Here is a 25,330-nt window from a genome sequence, read left to right as displayed (position 1 = left end):
CCTGCAAAATAGCAATACAGAAAAAGTGCTTAGACTAGGATCTCACACACTTGGTTCAAGCCAGCAATCTAAACAGCACTAAACAGGAGAAGTGCTTTGCCTTTTCTATGTTGATTATTAGGAATGAATAGGACTATTTATTTCCAATCAGTGCCACTTTTGCATGCTTTCACTCATAAGCCGTTTCCTCGCTGATCGGTGATTTTTTTTAAATAAAAAAAATCTGCACAAAAATTTGCATGGAAATATGTATTTAGCAAGGTGTTTTCTCTTAACATCTGAATTTTCTAAATATATTTTAATTCGATTTTTAAAGTATTTTAATACTTTTTTTAAAGCCAAAAACTGCATTGCCACATTCGGAGAAGTGAAAAACCCCAGTGGTTATCAAGCAACTTCCTGAATCTCACATTAGTCTGGGAGGTATGTTATCAGGTCCATTCGTATTGGATTTGGCAAAGATGGTATCCTGCCCCGGAACCAGTGAGATGAAAGGACGGGTCATAACAAATACTGAACGAACCCCTACTTATTAGCTGATTTGGTACTTTTATATGTTACCCTTCATCATCCATCATGGAACTCAAGGTGATGTACACCCAGGAACTGACCAAACCTGGACCTGCTTAGCTTCAACAAGTTGACTGCATCTGGTGACCTCAAATCAGATACTGGTACTTGCTACTCTCCTCTGCCAATGCTACAGTCTAGGCTGGGGCAGCTAACACACTGATCTACAAGGGTTGCCAACTTGAATAAAATATTCGGAAGACCCAGGTAAGCACGGCCCTGCATAATTGATCACAAGATGCTGTGCAGGCACACCATTTGAGTAGCAATGCCCATTAAATGGGGGAGGGGACCCGGCCACAGGAGCCTGCCCCTACAGATATTGCTCAGCTGTTAACTACCATAAGCTCCAGTCCAACAAAAGCTGCAAGGCACCACGTTGCTTACCTCTGCCCTAAGTGTCAGAAGTGAAGAGGGGTACCTATTCACACATGGCACCCTAGCAGCAGAATCACTGCTGCTTACAGACCCTTCAAGTGTCCCTATTTTCCAGGGATGTCCCTGATTTAGAGAAGCCATCCCAGTTTCAGATTTGATCCAGGAAAGTCTCTAAGCAACTTACATGAAAATCAAGAGCCCAAAAGGCATAATATAAAGCCCATAGAGCTATTTGCAGCTCAGGACTCCAATAGCTCAAGGACGACCTCTCCTCACATGAACCAACCCAGACCATCATTGGTGATGTTCTTTGTGTGTTCACTCAAAGAGAGGAGCAGAGGGTAGCAACATAGGAACAGGTCTTTAATGGAACGCTCTCCCCAGGCCAATGTTCAGAGTCCAGGATCACATACTTTCCAACATTTCTCCTATGAAAATAGTGTTGTCCTAAGGAAAAGTGGGACATTCTGGGATCAAATAAGACACTGGGACAGCTTCTGCAATTCCGGGATTGTCCCTGGAAAATATGGAACACTTGGAGGGTCCGGGATCAGGGACAAGACTGCAGCAGAGCTGCAAAGTTGTTCTAGCAAATTCCCTTGCATACCACCAAGCTTCACTCATGAGACTCCCAAGCCTTGTGGGAACATCTCACCTGAAAATATTCTACATTGAGAGGAAGGGGTGTCTCTTCCCTTTGTTGAAGGCATTGTCTCGTCTTGGGAGACAGCTATTTAACCCTAACCCTGTCTCTCCCTACAAATCCTGTTCAGCCACCTCAGGCAGCAGATCAGCTCCTTTCTCAGACTCCAACAATGCTCTCTTCCCCCATAGCAGGGGTGGGGAGTGGGGACAATTGCACTGAAGCCTGCCAGGTTTGGGGGAGGACCTCTGTCTGTCTTACTCTGCTTCAGTGTTCTGGCCTCCCCTTCTCATTCCTCCTTCTCTTCTGTCAGAGTCTTTCATCCTGGATCTGGGCCCAAAAGCTGTGCATGACTCATGAAGCTTGTCATAAGCCGTCAAGTGTCTGTGATCAGAAATAAGTTAATGATGCTGCCAGGTGGACCTCACTGAAGAAAGCATGTGGGGGGTACCACCAAAAAGGTTCTCTCCTTTGCTACCACCCTCTGAACCCCCTGAGCTCCAGACCTTAGATGCTGTGTTTCTATGACAAATGGATGTGGACCCATGGCCCTAGGACATTTGGTGAAAAGAATGAGTGTGAGGGTGACAGCAGAGAAAGGTCAAACAACAAACCCCCTACCTGCTGCTTGTTGTGAAGATGGCAAAACTTACAGAGCTAATACACTTAGAGGAGATGGTCAGGGCTGGCCCACCCTCGAGACAAGGTGAGGCGACTACTTCAGGCAACAAGATCCACAGGGGCAGCAGATCCCCATGTAGGTCTTCACTTTCCCCTTCAGGTAAGGAGGTCCCACTTTGTAGTTCACCTCCGGTGCCAAAATGTCTTGGGTCGGCCCTAGAGACAGAAGACCGAAAAAAGAATGGTAATATGAGGAAAAGATTTGATTTGAAATTAATTGACACATTATAACTGTTAAGACAATACATCATTAATACAGATAATAATAATAATAATAATAATAATAATAATAATAATAATAATAAATTTATACCCCGCCCATCTGGCTGGGTTTCCCCAGCCACTCTGGGTGGCTTCCAATAAAATACAACAACCTACTAAACCTTAAAAGTTTCCCTAAACAGGGCTGCCTTCAGATGTCTTCTAAAAGTTTGGTGGTTATTTTTCTCTTTGACATCTGGTGGGAGGGTGTTCCACGGGGGGAGGGGGGTGCCACTACCGAGAAGGCCCTCTGCCTGGTTCCCTGTAACTTGGCTTCTCGCAGCAAGGGAACCACCAGAAGGCCCTGCGCGCTGGACCTCAGTGTCCGGGCAGAATGATGGAGGTGGAGATGCTCCTTCAGGTATACTGGACCAAGGCCATTTAGGGCTTTAAAGGTCAGCACCAACACTTTGAATTGTGCTCGGAAACGTACTGGGAGCCAGTGTAGGTCTTTCAAGACAGGTGTTATATGGACTTATATTTATATAGGTTTCAGAAAAGGTTTTCAATATTCGTTTAAAGTGATTTGTTGCAGATTTATCATAAAATGTATGTGTATAAAACTGAAGGAATGTAAAATACTATATATTTTGGAAAGTTGACTTTTTGCTCTGCATTTGGATACCTCTTCAGATACCACTAACCAAATTTTGCACGATGGTTCGTAAGACTAAAAAGCGGTCTTTTGCCTATGTTTGGATACAGCATACAAATTTAATAAATAGTAGTAGTAGTAGTACAGTTGTGTTGCTTTTTGAATCAAGCATGGTGGGCTGGAGATTTCAAAATTGATTTTAGCCACTAATTTAAAAAATAGAACAGAATTTTCATTTCTCGGAATGCACAAGCAATGTCACCTACAAAGATACTAAGGCGTGTGTGTTTGTGTGTAATAGTTTTTAATATGATAAATATACTTACATGTTGTAGGCTTTTTCATGCATGTCCAATTTTTCAAAATAAAATTTCAGGAATAATTTTAAATGAACAAGAGATATAACCAAGAGTTTTATCGCACATGTTTGCATTGTATCGTGCAGTGATATCCTTTCCCATGCGGTGGGTTTTTTTATATAAAAAAAAGATAACATGCTTTTCAGAAATCATCCTTGAACAAGTCTGTGTAGCGCATACCACGGTTATGATAAAGAGGCCCCATTCTTTGGATAAACAGAGCAGGTATTTTCCTGCAAAGCTGTGCTTGAGAGTTGCTGTTAACCTTGGCAAGTAAGCTAGTAGCTTGATCCTAACACTCGGCACTGGTTCTGTTGTGGTATGCTTGTGTACACATTGTCCTCCATTCACCTAGGAGATGCTCAAATGTTGCCCATTGTTCTTTGCAGAGGAGAAGGAAGCCTGTTTACAAAAGACATGCACAATTCAGAAGAGATTTCAAAGCAAGACAGTGTCTACTTATTTTTGCTGAGCTTACTAATATATCCTGCTAAATGAGATAATATCCTGGATGGCCTTCTGTTCCTTTTAAGGCAGGGAAACACGAGCAAATGGGAGCTGGCTTGGGGTGGAAGGAAAAGGCAAACTTAGTCCCCTCTCCCGTGTTATATTTCCAAAGCCTGGAAGGAAAGTTGGGGGCTATGACAAGAAATAACTTAGACTTTTCCCTGAGGCCAAACAGGATGAGTTCCATGGTACCAAATGGGCCTAGGAGTAAAATAGGTTGAATTGTATAACATTATGGATTGAGAACAATATGAAGCGAAAGAAAGATGTTAATGGAATAAGTTAATTTTATTTGAAAGTGGATACTGGAAAACTGCTATTATGGAAACACAGTTAGGGGGGATTTGAGGAAGTCACTTAACAATGATATTTAAACTGGGATTTTAACAGTTAGGATATTTGTTTGTTTGTTTATCTAATATTGTGATGTTTTTCTTTTGTGTTTATTATAAAATTGGAAAACTAATAAAAAAAATTGGGGGGGGGGGAAGGATGAGCTCCATGGTGGGTTTTTTTTGAAAGATAGCAAACTACAGTTGTGTGGGTAGGAATGGGTGAATACAGGCAACAACCGTTTTACACCTGTGCAATATGTGTGCGACTGTGCACACGTACATCGCCACAATCCAGAAGTGGCCCGTTAAGAGCCTGGCTTAGCCAAAGATATGTTGGCATAACTTGCTCATCCTGGATGGTTTTCTGAGGGTATTCTGGAGGTCTCACAGGGTTAGGGCCAGAGAGGCAGGTCATGAGCTCACTATGTAACCTGGCAACCTAGCACAGAACATCTGTTTAAGGCTTGTTTCCTCCCGTCAGGCTAAGGCAGAGCAGCAGCAATAGTCTCACTTCTGAACAGAGTTTGGATCCGGTGTAACTTGACTCTTAATTTACACTGGCTTGCTTTATGTCAGTTTCTTGTGCATAGGATTGCTCCCCTAATAATTATTAAATTATCAGTGTGATGTAGTGGTGAAGAGCGGTAGACTCGTAATCTGGTGAACCGGGTTCGCTTCCCCGCTCCTCCACATGCAGCTGCTGGGTGACATTGGGCCAGTCACACTTCTCTGAAGTCTCTCAGCCCCACTCACCTCACAGAGTGTTTGTTGTGGGGGAGGAAGGGAAAGGACAATGTTAGCCGCTTTGAGACTCCTTCGGGTAGTGATAAGGTGGGATATCAAATCCAAATCCAAACAGTCCCAAAAAGAGGTTTAGGACAACCAATTTATGCTATGTGAGTTGCACCATTGTGACGTTACATTGGTCACAAGAAATGTTGCATGTTAAACACATTTCAGTTACGATCTTGTGATTTTTAAAAAATACTAAGAACCTCAAATAAGAGAATAGATTTAAAACATTTAAATTTTACCTTTCCTTTGCTGAGGTGGGGGGGAAAGTGTGTTGTGACCAGGGCTATTTTTTCTAGAAAAAGAGGGGCTGGGACTCACCCTTGTTCTCTTATAATGGCAATGGCGCCCACTTGAGAGATGCTGGAACAGAGTTTTGTCGAGTTCCAGCTGAAAAAAAAGCTATGGTTGTGACCAATGTAAACTGCTCAACCAAGTTTTTATTGTACTAAGCTCATCTGATTTTGTTCCTTCCAGTGACAGAACCAGTGTGGTGAAGTGGTTAAGAGCTGTAGTCTCGTAATCTGGTGAACCAGGTTCGTGTCTCTGCTCTTCCACACGCAGCTGCAGGGTGACCTTGGGCCAGTCACACTTCTTTGAAGTCTCTCAGCCCCCCTCACCTCAGAGTGTTTGTTGTGGGGGAGGAAGGGAAAGGAGAATGTCAGCTGCTTTGAGACTCCTTCGGGTAGTGATAAAGCGGGATATCAAATCCAAACTCCTCTTCTTCTTCCATCCTGATTTTGTTTTTTTGCCAGTTCAACAAATGGAAAAGCAAAACTATCAATGCAATAAAGGATCACTAACTTATTCTTTATTTTCTTGGAAACATCTCTAAATGGAACTCCAGAAAAAATTAGAGAAATTCTGATACATCTTGCATGTCACTTTTCTAGTTGTTTTATGCAATTATAAAATACCACTTTGAAAAATTGTTGCTAGATAATGAAACTTAGGGAAATTATCTTAACATGATATAGAACATATTAACTATATATGAAAATGCAAAATGGGTCTACAGGTTGACCTTTTCAAGAAATTACTCTAGCATATGAAAAAGCTACAATAATATAGGTGGCAATTAAAAAACAAAGCACACAATTCTGGGAAACGAAAACTTGTTTTTCTGACCCTGGAGTAGTGGAAGAAGGAGTAGGGGAGACCTCACTAGTGTGGCATGCAGAATGAAGTGAATGAGGTTAAAATTGATGCTTGGTAGAATGCAGTTCTATGGTAAATAAGACAAAGATAAATAAACACATTTGGGAAACAAGGAGCAAAGGACTCAAAAAGTCTTTTGTGACAAGGCATCTTCTTAGTTGAAATAATCCCCCCGCTGCCCCCTCCCCAGGAAGTAGTGAGAGCAATAGAACATGAGTACAGTGGTACCTCGGGTTACAGATGCTTCAGGTTACAGACTCCGCTAACCCAGAAATAGTACCTCGGGTTAAGAACTTTACTTCAGGATGAAAACAGAAATTGTGCGGCGGCAGTGCGGTGGCAGCAGGAGGACCTATTAGCTAAAGTGGTGCTTCAGGTTAAGAACAGTTTCAGGTTAAGAACAGACCTCCAGAATGAATTAAGTTCTTAACCCGAGGTACCACTGTAAGCTAAAAGATGCTAGACAAAGTAATTGGCCATATGTTCCAGAGACTAATTGCTAATCCAAAGCAGGGAACATGACCCCCATAATATGAACGATGGCTGTCTAATAATGAGGATCACAGTGGCTCCCCAAGGGCTCTCCATCCTCAAGAGTACTATTGTATAGGCAGATTCCAGAAATCTTTGTTTATAATACAAGATATAATAGAATGGTATTCATCCACAAAGTAGACATTGTGTGTTGCACTTCCCACAAGCGGACACAAATTCTTCTCTGGCAATGTATATGATTGCACTGCATCATGTATTATATAGGCCAATCTCTGTTGTCTCTTATAAGCTCCGTGAATAATCTCGAGGTGTATTGATTTCAAATGGTTACCCAGCACATAGGACAAGAGAGATTTTGAGAGAGATTGCCCATTGTTGGAAATCCCACTTTTCTCTTCACATAATGTGAGAAGGGTAAACGAACCAGGAAGCCTTAATTTCCGATTATGCCCAAATTGGCGATCTGTAGTTGGGAAGGGCCATAGCTGAACAGTACAGGACTTGCTGTGCATGGAAAAGGTCCCAGATTCAATACCCAGCATCTTCAGCTGGAGCTGGGAATTTCCCCTGCCTGAAACCCTGGAGAGTCAGTCAGTATCAACAATTCTGACATAGATGAACCAGATCTGTTGCTCCCTCACAAGCTGAAATCTCCAGCTCAGACATAATGGGAAGCCAAGGTTTCCTGGTCTGTTTATCCTGCTCATCCCAAGGGAGGAGCTAAGCAGGGGCGAATGGGCAGCATGACTCAGCATGCTGCTCCTTCAAATAAACCACAATAAACTGGGAAGCCTGGGGCATTAGTACATGCAAGCATAACCATCCAGTTCAGGAACACTATTTCAGGTTTAAGTGTGTGGAGGCAGGGAAGCAAAGAAATTTCAGGGGGTGGGGGAGAGTAAGTTTCACAACAGAAACCTCTCTTGCATACTTTCAGCAACAAAATTGTGTTGTTTTTTTACAGCATCTGCTGTAGCTAGTTTGTTCTGCCTTTTAATGTAAATGGGATAATTATGTGTTCTGAAACATGTTGAGGGATGAATCAGAGCATGAGCGGGACTGATATTTGGCCATCACGTACCCACCAGTGGCCAGGAGGTTCAGGACAAAGCTCTGTCCCATCACCTTTTGCAACTGTGTCTGGATTCTGTCCTGCCTGCTGGGGTCATCTAACCCTTCTGTTCAGAAAGCTAAGGAGATGAGACAGCAACACATATTGCACAGATGAAGAATTGCATCTACTCACTCGACTGGGTCGCTGCTACTGCTGCTGCTGATTTCGGCATTTTTCCTTCCAGCATCTTGGCATTTTATTGCTTTGTCACCAAGAAACTCTGTGTGCATTATCAGAAATCTGAGAAACATGCTAAAAAGCCGAAGAAATAAATCAAAATGGCCTTTGCTGCAGTGATTGTTTTGTTTCGAATAGGCTTCTTTCAGTGTTTTAAACATTCTATTTCTGATGCCTCCAGAAACCGAAGGCACCTTGCTCAGGAGCGTAGCAAGGGGGGTGCGGTAGGTGCAGTCTGCCCCGGGTGTCCCCACTGAGGGGGTGGGTGGGTGTGTGACAAAATTGTGGGCGGCACTCACCGCGGGCCTGCAGCACACCCGAGCCACGCGTCTCCCCTGGGAGTGACGCGGTGGCTTGAGTGCCTGCAGGCTCCATACTGCACCCAAACGGTCCACCCACCATGTTGAGTTGTGGGTTGACATAGCAGACGACACAGCAATTTCTCCAAAGCAGCTCTTTATTTTGTAAGCAGGAACAGAACTGGCTGAGGAGCTCAGTCAGCTTGCTTATACAGTGGTGCCCCGCAAGACGAAATTAATTCGTTCTGCGAGTTTTTTCGTTCTACGAGTTTTTTCGTCTTGCGAAGCACCAATGTGTATTGACGGTTTCCCATAGGAATGCATTGGCGGCTTAAAAAAAAAGGCGCAAGACGTTCCGCCTTGCGAAGCAAGCCCATAGGGAAATCCGTCTTGCGAAGCAACTCAGAAAACAGAAAACTCTTTCGTCTTGCGAGTTTTTCGTCTTCCGAGGCATTCGTCTTGCGGGGCACCACTGTATAGAGCTACAGAACAATTGTAACTGTTGCAACATTCTAAAACTATCCAATCACTGAACGTCACTTTTCGATCCTTCATTTGCATACAAAACTATCCAATCACTGAACGTCACTTTTCGATCCTTCATTTGCATACAAAACTATCCAGTCACTGAACATCACTTTTCGATCCTTCATTTGCATAACTATCTACAGTATCCCCCTGCTGGCCCAGGGTGAGAACTTCAGTACATAACACACCACCTCCCCCTCAGCTGTAGGGTGGCTGAGTGGGAGGAGACAGGCAGACTCCGGAGGCCTCGTGGTGCCCCCATGGGTGGCTGGCCCCGCCTCCGGGTGCAGGGCGCCGCTCCAGGTGCCCGATCAGCTTGTTCCACTGCTGACCTTGCTGCCTTCCCCACAAAGTTGTCTTGCTGTGTATGGAACTGAGTGGCTCATTTCCATCTGCATACACCCTTGCAGCTTATTCTACTACTACTTTCATGAGTGCATCTATAGGGCAGTAAAGGCCAACAACGTTGGGACCAGTCCTGACTGCTCAGATATTTGCCTTTGCTACTTATTGGCTGCCCCTAGCCACAGGGCTACAGCTTCTAGGAAGAGAATGAAGCCAGTATAATTATGAAAAGAGACATAATTCTGAAGGTTCCAGTGCCTCCATGTCAAGACAAAGAGGAATAAAAAAGTACAAAAAAGAGGGGGGGGGGATGGAAATGTAAGAAAGTGAAAAGAAAAAAATTGGGGGGAAAAGAAACCAAAAACTGATTTGACTACAATATGACAGTATCTTGAATTTCATGAGCTAGCATGCCCCTTACTTTGAATTAAGTAGCTAATTACAAGGTGAAATTGGAACAAACTCAGTAATCGTGATGCCAGATTCCTGAAGGTTATTAGATAATTACACCAAGCAGCTGAACAATTAATAGGAAACGAAACAATGGAAAAACCTAAGCCAGTAACTTGTTCCATAGAAAACATTAAAGGCTACAGAATGTCCAAGCCTATTCAAAACCACCTCTTTTAATTTTGAGCAAGACTTGGAATTTATGAAATTGTATTTACAAACATTGATCAGTTTAGAATGTGTATTTATTTGATAAATACTGCCTCTTTCCCCCGTAGAATACTAAGTAGTTCTAGGATTCTCCCCAAAAAATCTTTTCAATATTTTTTTTCTTATTTGCATTTCTACCTCTGTGTCCCACACTATTATATGTAAATACTACTTTAGTTTAGCAACGCAATCTATTGCAAGGATCATCCCTTGGAAAAAAGGATGTGAGGAACTGCCGATTTCTGCCATGCTCATTCCTCATTTTAAAATCAGTTCCCCACATTTCTGCAGCAATTTGCAGACCATTACAATTAAGTAGTGGATACATCATCTAAATAAATAAATGAGGCAGAAAAACAGATTCTGCTTTTGCAGTGGAATGAATTTTTGTGGAGGGGGCAAATGTGAGGACAGGTTTCAGCACACAAATGGTTACCAACTCCCCACACAACCTTATTTGGTGGTTGCAACTGTCCACTTTGATATGAGGACAAGGACTTTGGAAACAGGCTCAGAAATCATGTAAAAAGGAGAAAATGTGCTACAAAATGCTAGCCAAGAAGATTTATTGCAATTCAACGTGTTTTGGAACATCTGTAGCATCAATCTTTACTTTCAATTCCTAATATAGTTGGAGTCTCCTTTTAACCAACGAGGAACCTTAACAGAGTCATACGACAGGAAGCTGCTCAAGGATATGAGGTGCTGACACTGGCCCCATCAGATAAATCAAATTGTTTGGCCTGAGTTTTCTGTTTCTTATTTGCCATCTAAGGTTGAAACTATTTTCTGGGAATTCCTAACTCTCAGTACAAAATGTGAGGGAGATTCACTACTCATCCAATAATCCATTCATCATGCATTAGGTCATTACACAAGGATGAGGAAAGCAAAAATGCAAAGACTACAGTTAGAAAGACACAATTCCAAACTGGGAACTTCACAGCTTATTCATATTTGAGTGCCAGTTGTAAACTGATTTGCACAGTGCTTTCTTTAAATAAAAGAAGTTAAGAGATATTGCAACTAACATACTGCTTAGAAGGTAGCCTACCTGACTGGAAGCTCTTCCCTGTAATCCTGAGGTTAGGAACCTTTTTTTTGGCCCAGTGGACCCATTATTTCTCTCACCTCACTCCCATAGGCCAACTTCGACAGGTTAGCTGGACAATGCACATCAGAATGATGTCGGGTGATGGCCCCTTTCAAGGTGTGCTGGGCTCCCCAAGTGCCCAGGAACTAGCTGGTTTGCAGGTGGTTGGGAAGCGCTGTGCGAAGTTGATTTGCAAGTCCTGTGCTAAGTGCTTCCAAAGCACCAAACATAGGGTTGGGCTGAAGATCCACTGTGAGTCAGTATAGATAATGCTGAGCTAAATGGATTGATTCTTTATACGGCAGCTTGCTTGCTTATTTATTTATAAGATTTCTTACCTGCCTTTCACCATAAGGTCCCAGGGCAGATTACAGCAATAGAATATCCAGTTATAATAAAGCCATTCCAATGAGAAAATAAGTAAAACTGTTCCAAATGGAAGATGTTGTTGATGATGATAATGATAATTTATGAAGGTAAAGGTAAAGGACCCCCAGGATGGTTAAGTCCAGTCAAACTTGGCTATGCGGTGCAGCACTCATCTTGCTTCAGGGTGAGGGAGCCAGTGTTTGTTCACAGACAGCTTTGCAGGACACGTGACCAACATGACAAAACCGCTTCTGGCGCAAGAGGACACTGTGACAAGTGCCGGAGCGCATGGAAACGCCATGCTTTTCACTTCCAAGAAGGCCTTCTGCCTGGTTCCCTGTAACTTTACTTCTCACGATAAGGGAACTGTCAGAAGCACACCACCCCCCACAGAGCTGGACCTCATTGTCTGGGTTGAACAATGTGGGTGAAGATGCTCCTTCAGGGCCGAGGCTGTTTAGGGCTTTCAAGGTCAGCACCAACACATTTAACTGTGTTCAGAAATGTAGTGGGAGCCAATGTAGATCCTTTAAGACCAGTGTTATATGGTCCTGGGGGCCACTCCCAGTCACCAGTCTAGCTACTGCATTCTGGATTAGTTGTAGTTTATGAGTCCAGTATGTGCCTATAGCAGTCAATGTAGGCAACATATTAATGTTCCAATTATTTATTGCCCCCTAAATTATATTTAGGGACGCGGGTGGCGCTATGGGTAAAACCTCAGCGCCTAGGACTTGCCGATTGTCAGGTCGGTGGTTCGAATCCCCGCAGCGGGGTGCGCTCCCGTTGCTCGGTCCCAGCGCCTGCCAACCTAGCAGTTTGAAAGCACCCCTGGGTGCAAGTTGATAAATAGGGACCGCTTACTAGCGGGAAGGTAAATGGCGTTTCCGTGTGCTGCGCTGGTGCCGGCTCGCCAGAGCAGCTTCGTCATGCTGGCCACGTGACCCGGAAGTGTCTGCGGACAGTGCTGGCCCCCGGCCTCTTAAGTGAGATGGGCGCACAACCCTAGAGTCGGACACGACTGGCCCGTACGGGCAGGGGTACCTTTACCTTTTTAAATTATATTTGGGTGCTCTAGCGCCACTTAGAGGAAGATTGCAAAGCACATATATTATTTAAATCCTGTGATACATTTTTATTATTATGTGACCTTTTATTTCCCATAAATGCATTGTTATGTTGAGTCAGAAACACTGTAATCAGAAGTAGAATTGCCATTTTCAAAGATTGTATTACTCTTCTTCGAAACCATTGGGGGAAAGTAGTCAGGGACTGGACCTCAACTCCTTGCCACTCCCCCTAAGTAGGACAAGCAGAATAAATTATGCAAATCAAGCACATTTTTGCAAACTGACATCTAAAGACAGGCTTTGGAATGCAGTTTTTCTCAAGACAGAATTTTGGTGCATAGTTTAGGTTCCTTTTCCCTTAAACTCCTTTTCCGAGTTTTCAATTTTGCTTGCGATGGGGTTCCAGGGCTTATATTCAAATAAGTGATTAGGACATTGAAGAGTTTAAGCCACACTACTGCCCCTTTATGAGCAGATGCTGCGTTTTCAGTGACAACAGCAGGATTTAAAGCAGTGGTTTTTTATGAAAGAGTTCTGAGAGAAGTAACACAATTGGAAAAGAACAAGAAAACCCTCCTAAAAATGTTATTTGATCCAAGTGAATGTTTTCTGGAGCAAACATGTGACTAAGGAATTGGACTGCAATATTAGCCAGCTATCCTCCCCCCTCCTTTCCTCCTTCTCCATACATAAACATCTCCTTTGGTGCTTTTGCTCCTTTTTCAATTATTCATGGAGAGCCTGTTGCCAATCCTCTTCTCACGCCATCCTCATGAGCACACAGAAGGACTTCCAAACCAATTGCAACAGCAGTCTCCATTCCTCCATGCCGAAATACCCCCTAGAAGCTTCCCCACACCCCAAGGTTTGAAAAAAGCATGTAGTTCAAAAGCACGCTAAAAAGTGCAAGTAGATTAATGGTACCACTCCGGCGGGAAGGTAAACGGCGTTTCCGTGCACTGCTCTGGTGTCGGTGTTCTGTTGCTCCAGAAGCAGCTTAGTTATGCTGGCCACATGACCCGGGAAAACTGTCTGCGGAGCGGACAAACGCCGGCTCCCTCGGCCTGTAAAGCGAGATGAGCGCCACAACCCCAGAGTCATTCGCGACTGGACTTAATTGTCAGGGGTCCCTTCCAACAAAATACAAAAAAGACTACACTGGGTACAAATAGAAGAGGATATGTACTTTGGGATCTTTACAGGTGAATATTATTTCAAATGTATTTTCAGTATTTTAAGTTAACTTTTCTATTTCTTTCCATTATAGAGTACAGGGATCCACTATAAAGAGGACACATCAAGAGGAAGAAAAGTATAAAAATAGAAATTATTGACATCTGTTGAAAAGCTGTGGTGGGGGTCGGCCATGCTCCTGTATCTGAACATAAGGATTTCACATTAAAGCATGTTTCCAAGAGTAACGCACACACACCTACTGTTTTTGTGGAGGCAAACCATATTGAGGGAGGCAGTTTGGAGCAAAGAGATGATAAATGGAGTAAGTATTAAAGCACTGGGGGGGGGGCTTTTTCCTGCCCTTATGGGTAAGCTTCATGGGGCTACATACCAGTGGCAGGCAGAGCCAGAGAAAAAAGTTGATGGAGAAATGAATGTAAAGTTTACCTTTGTACAGTAGTACAGTTTCTATGCATGCTTACACACCCCTCCCTATCCTTCTTCCAGGCAAGCAAGAGCCATTATTGGAGTTCAAGACTGTTGGGGAAAGGGTGTGGAAGAGAAATCCTACTCTCTAGTAACAGAGCTAAGTATAGTGGTGATTGCTCCACACACATTAAAACTTGGTTAGATTTTACATCTGGCCTCATCCACCTTTAAGCAAACATTCCCCACAAAAAACACCTTGGCTAGAATAAATCATAGACACTTAGCTTTGTAGATAGGTGAATATTTTACTCACAGAGTTACACCAAATAAGTCTCCATTGGATGGGAATAAAATAAAGATGAGAAAGGTTACAAACAACTCAAAAAAGGAAAATACTTGGTTTTCTTACAAAAAGGATAGTGCAATTTGCAAGTTGGCAAAGATGCAGGCTTTAACAGCTCATTTTAGGGAGACTCAGTTTACTTGCGGCATTTGCTGAGTTGGGAGCCAAGGCACATGGCTTCTTTTTCACTTCTTCCAGGAAGCATAAAGAGAGAAAACTGAGAAGCGGAGAGCAGAGGCTGCTGAGCCACACTTGCAGCCACACTTGCAGCATGAACTCAGGTCAACCCTTTCATGCATGCAAATGTGAGTCAGTAACTGTACAACAAAGGCCACATTCCAGCCACCCTCAAAGAGGGTGCATTGCAGGGCTGGGAAGGGAATGTGGTCAGGGGAAGAATCCTGATGGCCAGATAAAAAGTTTTGGAGGGCCACATGTGGCCCCTGTCTCCCTGATTGAAGCACTTCTGCCATTTCTCCACAAAAACTGCCCCCTCACCAGACCTGTTTTTCCCATGGCTTTTCTTACATGTGCTTCTATGAAGTGTCAAGTTCTGCCCTTAGCCTCAGCTGTTAGCCCCAGCTCCCTTATCCCCCCTCTTTTCCACAAGTGGGGTTGGGTTTAAATTTCTCCTTGTTTTCAAGGGGACACATGGTTCTGCTTAGGCACCAGCTAAAAGAGTTGCTAGTTGTAAGGCTTAAATCTGTGCCTGCCAAAATAAGTAACCTCTGCTGTGAATGTTCACAATCAAAACCCGTGGTTATATTTGTTTTCCTGGGCATAGGTTTTCCAGCTGCTGGTTGCCAGTGTTTATTGATGTTTCCTCTTTGGTAATTAAGAAATTATTGCCTTGTTTAACCCGCTGCTGTGTTCCTGGGCAGGGAGATGTTAACTCTACCTTGTTCCTGTTGGTGACTCTGTCTTCCTGGATTTCCTTTACAGTTTATGATAAGGGTGATTGCGACATCATAGAGAAGAAGCAATAGAGGGTTTCTTAGTCTCCTTTTCCCTTTTGAATTGTTTGGTTTGGACCCACACATGCACATAACTTTTCCCCTGTGGAATCTACCGCAATGACTCCTGTTAACACAAGGCTGTTGTATAAAGTTCCAGTGATGTCATGGTTCCTGACCAGGGAATCTGAGATCCTGTACTTAAAATCCTTTACCTATGGAGAAGAAGCATGAATTCACCCGTCACAAGAGTCTCTGGGTGGAAGTGTGGAATGAGATGGGTGATTCCCTGTACAGTATATATCCACCTACCTAATGTGTGAGGTCATCCTTAGTTAGAGCAGAGGTGCAGTTATGTAATTTTAAACTCTGTACAGAATGGCTTTACAGTTGGAGTTCTTTGGGTGGTAATACGTATTACTTGATAAGTCTACTCTTTTGCTGAGTGGGGCTCTGGATGACTCCCCCCAATTCCTGCCCTGGTAGTACTCCTCAATTTCAACCATAATTTAGACAAATCTGAAACTGACTTAAATGCTTAATGTAGACAAAGGGTACACACAGCCATACATACAAACTGGGGCAATTCTGTAATGTTTTTCTCCTTTGCCCAAACTCAGTTTTTTTGCAATTTCCACTTTTGCAATCCATTAGATTACCAGCCAGTAGTTTGATCATGCATTTAATAGCCTACAGCACTCCTCTCTCTATTCATCAAGTGTGGTGTCTGTCTTTCAAAAGCTTTTAAGCATTATTATCTACATTAATGCCCGCTCTCTTTAAAAAAAATAAAATTCAGAACCAGTTTTTGTGTGAGTGTTGATAAACTGTTTTGGAGAGGAGAGGGAAGTGGGGTTAGTGACCTTGTTGGTTCCCAGCCAATCAGTGCTGTGCAGAGCCAGCTAATGCAGCCAACAGGAGCTCTGTCTGGAGAAGAACACCAGAACATCTGACCAAGATATGGTGAGCTCATTTGCAAAGTGAGCTTACAGCTAAAATGATTTCACGTCTGGCTGCACCCACACATGAATTTTTGAACCCCTTTTATACTAAGATAGGGAAAAGCACATATTGATTTTCCTGTGCATTTTCTTATCCACCAGTTGTGTTTGGTGTGTGTGTGAGAGTAGTGTCATTTTACAGCTTAGTCGCTGGGTGGCACTGAACTTAGTTGTATCCAGATGGAATCAGGAGTTTCCTATTGCTGTTCTTTGCTGTTGTTTCAGGGAGAGACAGAGAGAATGAATCAAAGTTCTTGCCTAGATTCCTGACTGATGGTGTGCTGCCTAAGGCTTCCCTGGAGGTGAATATACACTAGTGAGTAGTCAACACTGGGAGTTTGGAGATATGGAAGAACAACAGCTGGAAAACATTAGGGCTGTTTATAACCCAAGACAAGGATTTTCCATAAACCCTACACCAAAGAATGTTAAGTGTTTTCTCTAGTAAAATATCAAAATTACAGCTGCAGACGGTTGGCAGAGAGCTTCGCATACAATGAGGTGAAATTAGCAGCAAGGGCAGAGGGAGGAAAAGATCTTACTGTCAAATTACTAAACCACTACAGACTCATCCAGAACCTTGGGGGAAACACATGCTGCCTGCCATCTCATTCATCCAAAAAAGACTTGGGAAGTATCCAAGACCTACAGAGGAACAGAGAGAGCAAGATAAACAGGAGGCCTGTGCATGAATGAGGTTGGAGGAACCAGTATTCTTTGTATGCTAAATAACAGAGCTCTGGCCAAATTGAGGCCTTTGCTGGGACAATGTAGCAGCCTTCTCCAATAAGAAAAGGTGTTGGCCACACACAAGCCAAACTGTTATATCAGGAAATTGTGGCAGCGTGGGTTACAGCAATGTCAGAAGAGCCATGCTGGATCAAGCCAATGATCCATCTAACCCACCATCCTGTTTTCACAGTGGCCAAGCAGATGCCTGTGGGAAACCTAAAAACATGACCTGAGCACTCTCATCACTTGTGATTCAACTGGCATTCAGAGGCATATTACCTCCAACAATGGAGGTAGAACATAGGTATTGTAACCAACAGATATTGATAGCCTTATCCTCCATGAATTGGTCTAATATTCTAAGAACACAGGAAGGGTCCTGCTGGATCAGGTCTAAGTCCCACCTAGTCCAGCATCCTATCCTCAAAGCAGCCACAGCACTTTCCATACCTGCAATTCCCAGCAACTGGTATTCAGAGGCTTACTATGTTTAACAGATCAATGGAGAAAGCACCCAATTTGAAGGTCAATCTCACTCCTTTCTACTTAGGTTTGCCAGACTACAGACTACAGCTGAGCATAGCAAGTTCCTATAGAGAAGGTTGAAATAGAATGATCCATCCAGCACACCGTTGCTGGCTCTTACAAGCAGCAGCTCTTCCGCCGAAGACTTAGCCACACACCAGCCAATACCTGATCGTTTTGAACTTGAGATATCAGGGACTAGACTTGGGGCCATTCACACGCAAAGCATCCAGGGTGGCCATGCATCCTATTTTACAAAGGACATCCCTCCAATTCAATGGACTGTCGGAGGCCAGTCCTCTATTTGAAGGAGTCCTGTATTTGAAAGTCGGCCTGGTCCAAATCCTGCCTAAAAATAAAGAACTGAAAGAGGGGAGACCAGGGAGGCCTTGGCATTGCCTGCCAACATTTAGCAGCTGGACAGCAGATTTGGTCACCTGGTCTCAGTCTTCCCTACTATGGTGAGATGCTTTGCATGTCTGTTTTAATTACTAGGGGGTGATGACCCTGCTTGCTTCACTTGCCAGCCCCACATACCCACCAACCCTATGTTGACCAGCCCTTTTGCTGACCGCCTTCCCACCCATACTATGCCGCACGTCCTCCTTTTGCACTTAACTAAACCCTTTGCCAGTTACACCTCACCCATCACTTCCTGGTCTCCTCACAGTGTGCCCTAATCCCTTCCCTGGACAACTCCAAACTCCAAACCCCCTTTAAAGGAGGGGGGCCACTCCTCTGAGAAAAATATTCCCCCAGAGGACTGAAATTCTTAAGCAGTTTTTTAAAAAAATAAAAATAAAATCTGATTTATTCCCTGCCCTGCCTCCAAAACAACAGACCGCTTAGGAAGGGTTTGAAAAAGAAGTCCAGAAATTTGACAGAAAACTCTTTTCTGAGAAATTTCAGCTCAGTCCTACAAAGTATTTTTCCAAGGATACTAGAGGCTGAGTAACTGCTGTTTCTGTCTACCTAAACAGCAACCTAAATAGTGACAACATGAATCTTCTTCTGCCATGCCACACTAATGAGGGCTGCTCTGCAGTCGGTGATGTAGTCTGGACGCTTCTATGGTTCTTTCCTTCTGAAATACACATGGGAGGTTCTTCCTGAATAGAGTTTATTTTGGGTGCACAGGGATTTCCAGTGGAGGTTGCTATATTCAGAACTGAGACTCCACTGAGTCCTGTTTGGCCACACATCTGTATAAATACCCAATGTCAACAGGCCCCCATTAGCCCAGTGAGAACTAGGCAGGACAGTTTACAACTGACAGCATTTAAGATATCTCCCCAACCCACCCCACAGAAGAGCTGCAAGTCAACAACATTTGTAATAGATCAGAAGGATTTGGTTCTGAGCTTTTGAAAAATAAAAAAATTGGACAAGCCTACCTTTCTTTAATTGGAAGTGAAATTCTTTGCATATATACTTAGAAGTAAGTCCCTCTAAGTGACACTTACTCCTAAGGAAATGTGTGTACAGGGCTACATGTCTGAATCACTCCATGAGAAATGTCAACAGGGCAGGAAGATCTCTCTTGCACACAAACCCAAAACATGCACATTTCCTGCCTTTCCCCACCCAGATCCCCACACCAAGGCTTAAATGAGCAGACAAGGCTGTCCTAAGCATATCTGGTGCCGTGGTGCAAATATCCCTTCGGTGCCCCACCCCCTTTCCCAGAGTTGACCTTTTTTTAGGGCTGGAGGAGGCGGGCAGTGGCTGGAGGGAGACTCCTCCGGCAGGGGAGAGGCGGAGGCTGGATGCGGCTCCTCCTGGCTCAGCTGACCGCTTTGTGCCATGGTGGCCACGGCAGGCAGCACACTGAGTGAGCGGGCCTGTGCCGAGTGAGCGAGGCTATGTGCACTGCTCCTGCCAAGCATCGGCTCGGGTTTTTCCCTTTTAGCTTTCTGGCGCCCCGCAGAATTCAGCTCCTGCAGGCTAAAAGGGAAAAAACCGAGCTGACACTCAGTGGAGCTGCACACGCACCCTTGCTCATTCAGAGCACTTGTTCGGTGTTCCCCAGACCTGGCGCCCTCCAGAACTTGGTGTCCCGATGCCCCGCGCCAATAGCCTCAATGGGTAAGACGGGCCTGTGAGCAGGTTCTGAGATCTTATATAAAAGTGCAGAAACATCCCAGCTTATTTAGCCCGGTGAGAATCCACTTTCAGAGAAGGAAGAAAAAGAGGACATTTCTAGCCTGAAGGTTGCAAATATAAGTCTGAGAAGTATATGTACCTCAGGACCAGCTCTACTATTAGGCAAGATGGGCTAGTAGTTGCTGAACAGTGTTTGGGACAATGGTGACAGACAATCTTTCTTCTGAGTCCCACTCTATGAAAGGACTCAGCTATGTGCACAGAGTGGCCTGCCCTGTGCATCCTAAGCAAGCCTGTATTTTACAGTGGAAAATACTATTCTATCACCAGTGTTGGAAGTACAATTCAACTGGTCTGCTTTTATAAATGGAATGGGGTGAGCACCATCTTGTCCCTTGCCAAGAGGAACCAAAATGTCTTGGCCTGCTTTTGGTGTCCTGTTGAAATCTTACAAAATAGATGAGGGGGCTAGGCAACACTTATCAGATTTGCACTTCCCAAACCAACAGACAAAATAGAACACTGCCTGTCCTTAAAAATCTGCACCTCTCCAAATTTTACAACGCAGTTCTCCTGTCAAAAAAGTGTACAAAAATATGTATATTAAAAAAAATTGCATACAAACAAAAACCTGCATTAGTGAAAATAACATCTATAAATGCATCGTTAGAGGGAAAATAACTTTCAAACATGCATATAGCAGGCAAAAATGCATGCCTTTGGAGAAATGCACATGAATTAAGTGCACACATTTTCATGGGGATAACAACATCATCATCAACAACAACAACATAATATACAAATATGGCAGGCAAAATCTGAGACTGGAAAAACAAGAAACTGACAGATTCGTCCATCCCTAGTGCGGAGTCACCCTCAAGCAGAATTATTTAAGTAGAGATAAAAGCAACTTACTCCTTGGTAAATATGGTCAGAATTAAACTGACCATGCATCCTCTGGTGCTGCAGATACTCACACAATCCATTCATTAGATTCCCATTAGTATTTCTTATTGTAACTATAAGTCCCTGAATTCACATAAATTTAGCAGATGGTTAACTTGGTGTGCCTTGCAGAATTGGAAGCCTGTTGAAAACAAGGATCGTTTACAGTCTGATAATGATAACAAAAATGGGTATACAATATGTTTACAACTGTAGAATAACTCACGTATTTTTACTATCATTCTTTTAAAAACAAAAGCAAAAACTGGAGAGTAAAACTCGATGTAAACACTGGAGCAAACATAGCACCATGTCATCTGTTGCTAATTTTAAAACGCAGAAAGTAATATTTGATATCTCCCAAGACTATTGAAAAGCATGCTTGCTGTCACAAAATGCCTGGAGAGGGGAACCATCCATTCCCTGCTGTGGAACACAAGCAGATTGGCAAAGACCACAAGCCACAAAACAAGCCATTTCTTAGGGCTCATTGGACCAATCATTCATTCCTTAATTCATCTGTTCTTTCCTTTATTCATCCCTTTGGACTTGGCTGATGCCCCAATAGAAGAAGAAAAAAACACAACAATGCAGTTCAGTAGGCATCAGGTCAGGAAGATACCTACTGAGAACTACAGCAAGCCACAACTCTAGGCTGTTCAGATCCTTCAATGAGTTTCATTTGTTTCATAACAACAGGAAAATTGAACTAAATGAGCGGTAACATGTTCATTAATGAATGGGTAGGAATGGGATTCCCCCCCCCTTACTCCATTTGTATTCATTCATAAGTGTGTGTGTGTAGCTTAGGCAGTCCATAATTCCCCTCAGGAACTATTAGAGGAAAGCACAAGCCCCCTGAACCAGTTCATGGCTCTTTCTGACCTGATCCAGGATGATTTGGTGCTAACCCGACTCACATCTGGGCTCTGAACCAATCTGGAAGCCTTGCACAATTAAACACGTTATTGGGAGGGGGGAGGGGGAGATGTGCATTTACACCTCCGATTAGCATGTGGTTGAGGAAGGAAAAGGGACATACACAGGATACCTGCATGTCTCCTTCTGCCCCCACTTTGACAATGTCAGATAATTCCAGGTGGACCCAGCCCAATCCAGGCAATCCAGGGCTGCCTCAACCGGATATGGCTAAATCCCAGGTTGACATTATTTGGCCTGATTCCATTCAAGATTTAGTATTCAGCCAAATCTGGTGCATAGCAATAATAGCTGGTCGCTGACAGTTGCCATTTTGTTTGAGGCAGCATTCCCTAGTCTAGTGCCATGGTCCTCCATTTACGTGATTTTCACCTGTGGCCCCCTTAGAATATTGGTGAGGGGCAGTGGGCCCTATCACCCATGGTTGAGAAAAGCTGATGTAGAGCACTTATTTGATCTTGTTGCCAACACTGACAAATACAATGGTGGTGGAGAAATAAGCTTATTACTTTTACCACCATCACAGAGTAGGCCCTAAAATGGGCTCTAACCTGTGCTTGGTCATTTTCATCCTCAGTGTTCTGCCACATGCACTCTAGACATCAACTATTCAATTTCATCCTCCTCAGCTCCACGGAAATGTCATGCTGCAATCCCATTCAATCTTCCTCAAAGAGAAAAGAACCCAACAAAATTCAATAGACCTCAGCTCAGAAAGATGACTACCAAGACCTACAGCAAACCATAATATACTGCTCTAGGCTATTCAGTGAGCCTCAAGAGGTGTGTATGTGTGTCATAAGAAATGAAAAATTACATGTTAATTTTTGAGACTTATTTCTGAATCGACATGTACACCATTGCAGTGTTTATTTCCAGATCAAGCAGAGGCTGAAGTTGAGTAACTGAACCAACATGGTGCATTCACAAATTTCTACTCACATGGTTCTGTTTTGGCTTTAGGGTGTTTTTTGTGTTTCTGGTTTTCAAACAGTTCCCATCAAGGACAAAATGGAATAATTCTGCTTACCTGTTGGCTGATTTTAATGTGAAGCAAACCAAAGACTGACTAATTAAAGACTGACTAATGTGAAGTAGTTGCAATGTAAAAATTACGCAGGAGTGTCTGAGGTGGTAGGAAAGTTGCTCCATTTTATCTTCTGGTGTTTTTTATTTTATTTTATTAACCAAACCAAAGCTATTATCAGGGAAAAGGCCTTAGTTGACAGAAGCAATATTTTGCATCTTGTTCTAAATATTTCTAGATTTACTACCCTTGGACAGTCCAAATCTGTTGCAGCTGTTGAGGGGCCATAAATTATCTCTTTAAACGCAGGGATGTATATCTTCACAATATCCCTAAGAATCCTCTTGTAGGAGAGTGGAAACACAAATGTTTAGTTAGAAGTGGGTAGCCAAACATGCAGCTGCATTCCTGGAAGAGTTTCATCTATATGAAAACCTCTGGGGGGCTGTTTTCTGTTTTAAAGAGTGAGCTGCTCAGCTCCAGCAATTCCGTAAAATGTTTTCTGTTATCCAATTTAATTGCATTCATGTTTGTGTGTGGCTGGGACCCTATATATATAGGCTACGCTTGCATACCTCCTGCCTGGCTTGTGATCCGTAACAATCTTTTGGACCAGAGACTGGAATGGAACCATTTTCCTTTGAATTGCGAGCTCCTCTGAATTGCCAGTTGCTGGGGGGCCACAGAGAGAGCAAGGCTATTGCCCTTGTGCCTTACTTGTGGACTTGACAAAGGCATCTATCTGTTTGACCACTGTAGCAAACAGGATGCTGGACTAGTGTGCCATTTGGTCTAATTATTACTATTGGCCTGATCAACAGCAATAATCCTTATGGTTTAGAGCACTCTTTCTAATGGCAAAGTCAGGTGATAAGTGCCAACAGAACTGGAACCAAATGGGTTACCAAGAAACAAGAGGATGGTATCAGAATGTTTGAGGGATTCTCTAACTTTCCCAAAGGAATATCTATTTATTGGGGGGAACACCCCCAAATAATCCAGTGAGGAGTATATGGACATGGCTTGTGGAAGCTGTTGCCCATTAGGACTGTCAGAGCAGAAACCAGGGAGGTCAACAGAGACAGAGCCAATACCAGGCAGAGCCAACTCATTCTCATTTTGCTCCTGTCTCCTTTCCCAAGTTCTTCAAAGGCACCACTGAGCTTAAGGAAGAGGCTGACAGCCAGAGCCACCCCCTGGACTGACCATGAGATAAACAGGTAGGAGCTGGCTGAGGGCAGACTGAGCTTGATGGGGCAACACGCCATTTCCCCTAATGAGCCAGTCTCCATTGCACAATGACCCTGTTCAGTGGCTTAGATGGGACTTCCTCCTAGGGGTAGATGGGCATAGGTCTTACCTGTGAGAAAGCCCCATTGACCTCTAGGAATTGCTCCTGAGTAGACATGCACAGGATTGCAATCATGGTCTTCTAGTTGGTCAGCTTTGCCCCTTCCAACTCTCCCGTAGCCTAATGATAAGCACATGGAACCTATTAGCTCAAGAGCGCATGGCCATTCCCTGTTGTTTGTGCACTCTCTGACATGTGCTTCTTTTTAAAAGCACTGCAGCCAATGTCTTCAGCAGTTCTTACATAAGTGGGCTTGCCAGCCTAAGAAAACTTCATTCAATTATACTGTTTTCATAACCGTCAGGGGAACCGTGATCAGTTCTGTCATGGTATTTGTGGAGGGTTGCATCTGAAGATAACAAAACCTCATGCTTGCTCCAAAGACTTTGGGTACTCAGAATGCTTTGATATCAAAGCAATTCAAGAGAATGTACTTATATTTATTTATTTATTTCTCTCTGTCTTTTTGTCCCAAAACTTTGAAAGATAAGAGTTTTGTTTTTCTTGTTTCATTTCCTTCCATTGCTAAACTTCCAGATAAGTTTATTGTGTGGTAGTTTGTCATTTTAGATGCAAAGAAGTGAAAAAGAAAAGGCATAGTTCTTACACTCCATCCCTGATCCTTTAAAGCTGCTCTTGATTTTTTGCTCCAAAATACAGGTTTTCCCATCTTCTTCAAGTAACAGATAAACTGCTTATTTACTTGAAACAAAGGTAACAATGAAAATAAATAAACAAGCCCCTATACTTTTTGAGCATCTGTGATCTCCATCAGAGGGTTTTTTTAAAAAGTTTAATTCTTCAGTTTAGTCAGAGCTGGGGGAGCTTTCCAGATGTGGCTGAACAACATTTCCCATCATCCTTGATCACTGGCCAAGCTGGCTGGAGCTGACAGATGCTGAAGTCCAATATCTGGAGGCCACAAGTCCCCCAGTCTTGCTATAATCCCACTGCTGCATCAGATGAAGTGGGCTCTCATCCACAAAAGTATGTATGCCACTATAAAATTTGTTACTCTTTCTAACGCACTGCAAGGCTCTTCATTATTTTCACACTGTGTTACAGAAAAACCTGACTGGAGCCCCTCCTCCCCTCCATGTGAGGAGACATTCTATAAATCTTGCTTCCTAATGTTAAGTTGTGGGTGAACATATCAGACGACACAGCGATTCTTCAAACAGCTCTTGTTTATTCACAGGCCAGAACAGAACTGAACTGAAGGGTTCAGTCAGCCTGCTAATATAGAGCTCCAGTACAACGTAACTGTAACAATTTTCTAAAACTATCCAATCACTGAACATCACTTTCGATCCCTTATTTGCACAACTATCTACAGTATCCCCCTGCTGGCCCAGGGTGAGAATTTCAGTACATAAC

The 25,330-nt window shown here is 43.4% G+C and overlaps 1 long non-coding RNA gene across 1 annotated transcript; it reads right to left on the bottom strand.

Moving 5' to 3' along the window:
* Positions 1 to 3,535: 3,535 nt before the first annotated feature.
* Positions 3,536 to 24,081, bottom strand: LOC310669745. The gene is made up of 3 exons (XR_014507347.1): positions 23,963 to 24,081; positions 20,607 to 20,778; positions 3,536 to 3,889 (listed from the first exon to the last, which is right to left on the bottom strand). It is a non-coding gene; the product is annotated as an uncharacterized lncRNA (long non-coding RNA).
* Positions 24,082 to 25,330: the final 1,249 nt, after the last annotated feature.

Source organism: Podarcis tiliguerta (genome assembly GCF_965153285.1).
Source record: "Podarcis tiliguerta genome assembly, chromosome: Z".
Lineage (NCBI taxonomy): Eukaryota > Metazoa > Chordata > Lepidosauria > Squamata > Lacertidae > Podarcis > Podarcis tiliguerta.
Note: the sequence above shows the minus strand (reverse complement) of the source record. Positions and strands in the feature narration are given on the sequence as shown.